At 42.3% G+C, this 8,451-nt stretch overlaps 1 long non-coding RNA gene across 1 annotated transcript; it reads right to left on the reverse strand.

Moving 5' to 3' along the window:
* LOC149345362 (uncharacterized) lies at positions 1–2,905 on the reverse strand. Its single transcript, XR_016282835.1, has 2 exons — positions 2,864–2,905; positions 1–169 (listed from the first exon to the last, which is right to left on the reverse strand). It is a non-coding gene; the product is annotated as an uncharacterized LOC149345362 (long non-coding RNA).
* Between the last annotated feature and the right edge of the window lie 5,546 nt (positions 2,906–8,451).

Consider the following 8,451-nt stretch of genomic DNA (forward strand, 5'->3'; position numbering starts at 1 on the left):
TATACTTACAAATTTAGTTTTATTTCCAAGCTATCCAGGCCGGGAATATGCAATACATGGACCATAAGAATGCACAATAACATAAATGTTGAAAGTAACAGTCCCGCTAGTTTCCTCAGAAGCATTCTTGCGGCCTGTTGTCTGCAGTCAATCATCCGGGCATGTTCACCTGTACAGCACAAAGGAAAAAAATAACAGAGGAACTGAAAAAAAAATTCCCATACCATCTCTACACATGTGCTTTACAATGAAAGGCATATCCTGGCTATGCCATTCTAGAAAGGCAATCTTGATCTTTTGGTTTGGTTTTATGGGGTTCAAAGACCCAAGGTGACACAGGCTACAAGGCGCTGAAGTGAAAGGCTGCGGAATAATTTCGGCCAACTCTGCAGAGACACAAGCCTTTAGCATTTTGCCTCTATTAAAATGCGACCGCATAGGCCGGAATCGAACCTGCATCTTTCAGGTCGCCAGACGAACATGATAGCCACTGAGCTATCACGCCGGCGCAATCATTTCAGTAAATACACGACAGATTATAAGTGTCTTCATAAAACATTGTAACAAAGACCCGTAATCCCTGGAGCACTCTACTCTGAATCCAGTACTGATACTGATTTCTGTATGTCAATCCTTTTACATTATTTGTAACAGAAGACATTGAACAATTGTGCCACATATCTGCATTGACTCGCAAGGAGGTGTTAAGAATGCCACCTCCATAAAATACAGATTCAGCGCACCTTACACAGGGATCCAAAAAGAAGAATATTGCAGCATTTATTCTTATAACCGCTATAGAAGAAGCGCTTCAAAATACCTGCGTGAAGCCTGGTATACCCGGCCAAATTTTTAACTGGCTCTGGTGTTGCATCGCTAAATGCACCTTGTAAAAAAGGTGCCTTTTAGCTACACTGCTGGCATATTCATGCTGTAATTTGACGAGTGAAATGTCATTTCGTGGTTCCTTTTTGTTCATATATTGTTTGAGTGCAGCACTTGCGTGTTTAGGTCAACGTTATCAAAAATATTCGTCTGCCACTAGAACAGCTGAAACAAGCGGCAGACGTAGCAATGAATCTGGTCCATATGGCCTCATCCTCTGGGTAAACTACCACTCCTTTCATGGCGGACAAGTCGTTTACCTAGAGTAAGTGCAAATGCGCCACCAGAACCATTGGTGCGTATTCCGCTTGTTTCGGCTGTTCGTAGCAGCAAACGATGAATATTTCTGATAACTTTGATCGAAACACGCAAGTACTCCACTCAAACGTTATATTAACAAAAAGAAACTATGAAATGCCATCTCACGTGTCAAATTACAACATGAATATGCCAGCAGTGTAGCCAAAAGGCACCTTTTTTACAAGGTTCATTTATCGATGCAACACCAGAGCCAGTTAAAGATTTGGCCGGGTGTACGTAAGTCGATACTCAAACGGGCACAAGCTATACAAAACCGGCAGGCAGAAGCGACCAGTTCACCATAGATGTGCGCCTATAACTTGAAGCACAAAGATGGAACAGCATACTCATACATCTGCGCGTGCTCTTAGAAACAAGCGGGTTGCAGCGCTTCCATGCCGCGCTCATTATTCAGAAAACCCATACTGCACACAGAGGCTGCAGCTGCGCCGTTTCAAAAGCAGTCGCGAGTTTAAGACAACAAATTACTGTCACGATAAAATACCGTCTGAAATTCAATTAGTCTTTCCTTCAAGTGCAGCCCCAACAGCGCCGTAAAGAGGTGTGTTTCTTGCATGGAGGTAGCCTAACCCAACGCTGCTAGAAAAATCAACGAAAGCATTGAACGCGCTCAAAGTACGAAGTATTTAAATGAAGCAATTAACTCTTTCAAGAGGTGCAGCTATAGTAACACGAGAGCTTAATTTAATTTTAGGCGCAAATAAGCGGCGAATTACATCGGCGCTTTCGTAAGTTAGCAGTCTGAAATCAGAAACACATACTTTGCCTCTCGCGCAAATGGTATTAGAGAAATCTGTGCACTCGTGAGCGGGATTCATGAACGAACCACTCGGAAAGAAATGTAAGCCACCTCTTGTCGAGCCGACCTTTACCCAGCTTTCAAAATGAAGTGCCCGCAGGCGAGCGGGGGCGGCCAACGGCTCTGATGACAGACATGGAGGAATCCGTACGTGTGCAACGACGGGGAGACGGGATGGAGCTCGTGGGTTCTTCGCGGTGTTTGAGCACGCCGGCCAATCGCGCGGGCAATGAATTTTACACCATCACAATAAAAGAATTCCTTCAGCGCTGCTTAACTACAACTTTGAGAAACGTCTCGCGCTCCAGTCTGTAGCGTTACAAGACACCTTTGCTGAAACGTCGGCGCCCACGACGCGCACCGAGCGAGCGTCCATATACGTAGGAAGGAAATGCACACCTCAAAAAGAACAGCACTCCAAGGTCCAGACAAGCGATAACACAAAGATTAGAAAATAAATGTAATCCACCACAGAACGAGAGTGTATGTAAGTACGTTTTCGGAGGTGCAAAGTAAATTGAGCTCACACGGCGCTAACTACCGCACAGTTCCATTTCGGCCGTCATTCACAGGCTAAACGACATTTCTGGCCGCGCGTCTACCTTGAAACACGAAAACTCTAGTAGACAGCTCGCGAGGAGCGGCTTATCATCAAGGGCATCGCACAGACTGCCTTTCCGCGCGTTAGTAAAGACAGCGGCACAGAGATAAGCGGCATTAGTCGAGAACCCGATGGCTTCCGCCTTAGAAACGAAGATAGGACGTTTGTCACTGCGCACATAATTTGTTCTGCACACACAGCCCTGCTTAGAGTGGTTTAGGAGACCAAATGAATAAAATATAAACGTATAGACTTACCGTAAGCGGACGATGCAGCTGGATTTTGAAGAAAACGTAATCTGCGAAAAAAACGCCGACTCCCCCGATGCAGCCACGCACAGGGTTGTTTGCAGCCCGAATGATTTTCCGCCGTCTCGTGGTAAAACGGTAAAACGTGAAACAGAAACCCATTTCACGGTCGTATCTTTATCGCTCGCACTCTTTCCGTGTGGAGCTTGATCTGATATCCAAGACCACAGAAGGTAACTGGTTTATAAGCGTGAATTCTTCGCATACCCTCTAAAAACCTTATTGTTTTCGTGAAAAGAGAACCGAAATCTAACTGCTTAACTGTATACGCGCCGCATCTCCCACCGAATAGTATGTGGTACAATTCTCAAATAATAATTATAATGTTGCATAGCATAACGTCTTTTTTGCGTGTGTTCGTGTTTAGAAAACTGATATGCTCGACATCAGCGTGTCATCGGCTCCGAAGCAACAGGTGCAAGGGTAGGAACGAAAAAATACTGGCTTTCTGATTGTTGCGTCGGTGAACTTATTCACGTGAATACAAACTGCAAAGGTATAAATGGGAGATGTTAATCGCACAGAGGACCAGGCTCTTTGAGACTATTCTGAGGTGTTTCTAAGCGATGGGCGCTTCCTTGAATTCTCACACCCGTCTTTCCCCCTTTATTTTCAGGACGTTTTAAAGAAATGTAGAAGCGTTGATGAAATGTGCCTGATTTCAGCGCGTTGGACAGTAACGATCGAAAGATGGAATGGAACTGTGTCGAGCGATTCCTTTAAGGGACAGCGTATTCATTCGATGTAGTACAGTTTGCGGCGCCTTTACTTCAAGAACGGATGCCTTTCCGCGGCTTACTTGTTAGCATTAAATATTTAACTGTATTGACAATATACGTCACGATATAACGAAAAGGAGCTTGTCAAGGCTCCTGAAAATATACAGGTGGGTGTTGTAATGTCCTCACGCAATACTTTTTTAATTTCCGTAATAGCGAAGGAGGTGGAGGACTCCCGACATAGTTGCGGTCACCAGATGCAGGTCCCCGCAGCATGCAGTGCAAAAATAAATTGGCATTGTTCTATACTTAGTCGAAAGTCAGTGTATCGAACATTGTTAGATAAAATTTGGATTGTTATAGACTGGTCTATAGACAGCAGACTATCTCTAGTGTACAGTGCATAGAGGAAAGGAAATTTAGGTATTTGTAGACTGTAGTCTATAGAGAGTCTATAGACCGACTATAGACGAAAGGAAATTGAAGCAGCTATAGACCGTAGTCTATAGAGAGTCTATAGACCGTCTACAGACGAAAGCAAATTGAGGCTATAGACCTTAGTCTATAGACCATCTATAGACGAAAGAAAATTGAGCCAGCTATAGACTTTAGTCTATAGAACGTCTATAGACAAAAAGAAATTGAGGCAACTACAGACCTTGGTCTATAGAGAGTCTATAGACCGTCTATAGACAAAAGGAGATTGTGACAGCTATAGACCTTAGTCTATATCGAGTCTATAGACCGTCTATAGACAAAAGGAAATTGAAGCAATTATAGACTTTAGTCTATAGAGAGTCTATAGACAAAAGGAAATTGAGGCAGCTATAGACCTTAGGCTACAGCGAGTCTATAGACTGTCTATAGACGAAAGGAAATTGAGGTAGTTATAGACCTAAGTCTATAGGGAGTCTATAGACCGTCTATAGACGAAAGGAAATTGAGACAGCTATAGACCTTAGTCTATAGGGAGTCTATAGACCGTCTATAGACGAAAGGAAATTGAGACAGCTATAGACCTTAGTCTATAGATAGTCTATAGACCGTCTATAGACAAAAGGAAATTGAGGTAGTTATAGACTTAAGTCTATAGAGAATCTATAGACCGTCTATAGACTAAAGGAAATTGAGGCTGCTATAGACTTTAGTCTATAGAGAGTCTATAGATAGTCTATGAACATAAGGAAATTGAGACAGCTATAGACTTTAGTCTATAGATTTTCTATAGACTGTCTATAGACAAAAGTAAAAGTCTATAGGATGTCTATAGAGTCTATAAAAAGTCTATAGAAAGTCTATAGACCATTTTTATAAGGGTTGGCACCACACCTCAACTTTTTCTGCAGTTTTTCTGCAACGGAGACCAAAATTGTGAACGGTAACCGGCCTGTGTCAATCGATCTACTTGGTTGTGGAAACTTTGCTCCAACCTGTGCTCGCATGTTTTCTTTACAACATTGTTAAAAACTGAATGGACAATTGCTCTTTTCACGAGCTTCGAGTGGGCTGATGAATATGGCAGGATGGGTTTCTGACCACGGGGCTCAAAAGCCCAACATACATGGGATGAAGTGAACTGAAGTCAGAGATCTAAAAACCTGATGGTATCATTAAGTGGTACTTCGTGCGTTAAAATCATGGGTTTCAGGCACTCAGAGAACACTGAAGAAACATAAAGGAAGTGCTGCTCGAATTCGACGTTGTCACACTCTAAAAACACGAAATAGTCATGTACAAATCTAAAAATTCCACAAACACTGGATCCTTTGAACCGCTAGTTCAATATTTGGTCGCGCAAAGCCAGAAACATGTCACTAAGAATGGGTGCAAGGCATGAACCAATACAGATTCCATCTTTTTGAATATATACATCACCATTCCACTCAGCAAAAGTAGACTCTAGGTAACAGGATAACAATTCGAGAAAGCTGCCGGTGGAAATCCCGCACTCATTCTGGAATGCAATGGATCCAAACTGGTCAATGAAGTGACTAACAGAAGACATAATTTCAGCCTGAGGAATACTGTAGTAATGGTCTTTAAGATCAATTGAACATCCCCGAAGCTTTTTATTGTAATTGCATTTTAGAAACGCTATTACTTCGTCTGAACTTTTCACTCTGAAAGGGTCGTCAAATGTTAAAACCTTCAGTTTTTCTTGCAAAAACTTCGCGACATGCCTCTGCCATGTTCCAGCTTCCGAAATAATCACATGAAACGGCCACTCCCGCTTGTGGGTTTTCGCTGTGAAAAACATCTGCAGGCAAACGGTGTGGGTACTGTCTAACGCGCTTGCTAGCTTGGTCAAATTTAGACAATTCAGAAGTTTTTTCGCCTTAGTTTTCACCTTAGACATCAGAACATTGTAGCATTTGTCAAACACGGCACTAACAGCATCTGATGCTTTCGACACACACGCATCCTTGTCGAGGACAACAAAGCCACCGTCTTTATCAGCAGGTAATAATGCATGACTTGCATGACTTGCATTGCATGACTTGCAATGCATGACGTGCTTTGACTTGCAGGTAACAATGCATGACCGCTGCATGACTTGTGTCTATTACTTTTCATTTTTCACCGCCTGCTAGGTACTTATTCCGGCTGGCAGATAATAAAGATTTCAGTTGTAAGTCAGCGCTGTGTTGTGTCTGCCTGTGTCCTTCTTCTTGTCCCGTTCTTTTCGCTGTAGTCATGGAATAAAGTCTATAGCTGCTTCAATTTCCTTTTGTCTATAGACGGTCTATAGACTCTCTATAGATTACGGTCTATAGCCGCCTCAATTTCCTTTCGTCTATAGACTGTCTATTGACCCTCTATAGACTAAGGTCTATAGCTGCCTCAATTTTCTTTCGTCTATAGACTGTCCATAGACTCTCTATAGACTAAGGTCTATAGCTGCCTCAATTTCCTTTGGTCTATAGACTGTCTATAGACACTTTATAGACTAAAGTCTTTAGCTGGCTCAAATTTCTTTTTGTCTATAGACTGTCATAGACACTTTATAGACTAAAGTCTATAGCAGGCTCAATTTCCTTTTGTCTATAGACGATCTATAGACTCTCTATAGACCGAAGTCTATAACTACCTCCATTTCCTTTTGTCTATAGACGGTCTATAGACTCGCTATAGCCTAAGGTCTATAGCCGCCTCAATTTCCTTTTGTCTATAGACTGTCTATAGACTGTCTATAGACTAAAGTCTATAATTGCTTCAATTTCCTTTCGTAATAAGGGAGTAATTACTCATTGGCATCCACCCGAGCGCAGCCATACGGCTACAAAGAAAAGCTATACAGCTATACAGCTGTATAGCTTTTCTTTGTAGCCGTATGGCTGCGCTCGGGTGGATGCCAATGAGTAATTACTCCCTTATTACAAATCTACTCCACCTTGGGGGATTCCCCCAAACATTTCACCAATTTCCTTTCGTCTATAGACGGTCTATAGACTCGCTATAGACTATGTTCTATAGCCGCCTCAGTTTCCTTTTGTCTATAGACTGCCTATAGACTAAAGTCTATTATTGCTTCAATATCCTTTCGTCTATAGACGGTCTATAGACTCGCTATAGACTAAGGTCTATAGCTGCCTCAATTTCCTTTTGTCTATAGACTGTCTAGAGACTAAAGTCTAAAACTGCTTCAGTTTCCTTTCGTCTATAGACGGTCTATAGACTAAGGTCTATAGCTGCCACAATATCCTTTCTTCTATATATGGTCTATAGACTCTCTATAGACCAAGGTCTATAGCTGCCTCAATTTCTTTTCGTCTATAGACGGTCTATAGACTCTCTATAGACTACGGTCTATAGCTGCTTCAATTTCCTTTCGTCTATAGACGGTCTATAGACTCTCTATAGACTACGGTCTATAGCTGCTTCAATTTCCTTTTGTCTATAGATGGTCTATAGACTCTCTACAGACTACAGTCTACAACTACCTCAATTTCCTTTCGTCTATAGACTGTACACTATAGATAGTCTACTGCCTATAGACCAGTCTATAACAATCGTAATTTTATCTAACAATGTTCGGTACACTGACTTTCGACTAAGTCCACAACAATGTCAATTTCTTTTTGCACTGCATGTTGAGGGGACCTGCATCTAGTGACCGCAACTATGTCGGGAGTCGCCCACCTCCTTCGCTATTACGGAAATTAAAAAGTATTGCGTAAGGCCATCACAACACCCTCCTGTATATTGTTTTCAAGAGCATCGACAAGCTCCTTTTCGTTATACCGAGACGTATATTGTCAATACAATTACATATTTAATGCTAACAAGTAAGCCGAGGAAAGGCAGCCATTCTTCAAGTAAGGGCGCCCGCAAACTGTACTACATCGAACGAATACGCTGTCCCTTAAAGGAATCGCTCTACACAATTCCATTCCATCTTTCGATCGTCACTGTCCAACGCGCTGAAATCAGAAACATTTCATCAACGGTTCTACATTTCTCTTTAAAACGTCCTGAGTATAAAGGGGGAAATACCGGTGTGAGAATTCAAGGAAGCGCCCATCCCTTAGAAACATCTTAGATTAATCTCAAAGAGCCTGGTCCTCTGTGCGATTAACATCTGCCGTTTCTACCTTTGCTGTTTGTTCACGTGAATAAGTGCTGCGACGCAACAATCACAAAGCCAGTATTTTTTCGTTCCTACCCTTGCACCTGTTGCTTCGGAGCCGATAACACGCTGATGTGGCGCATATCAGTTTTCTAAACACGAACACACGCAAAAAAGACGTTATGCTATGCAACCTTATAATTATTATTTGAGAATTGTACCACATACTATTCGGTGGGGGATGCGGCGCG

Source organism: Amblyomma mixtum, chromosome 5, assembly GCF_055824585.1.
Source record: "Amblyomma mixtum isolate Tamu chromosome 5, ASM5582458v1, whole genome shotgun sequence".
Classification (NCBI taxonomy): domain Eukaryota; kingdom Metazoa; phylum Arthropoda; class Arachnida; order Ixodida; family Ixodidae; genus Amblyomma; species Amblyomma mixtum.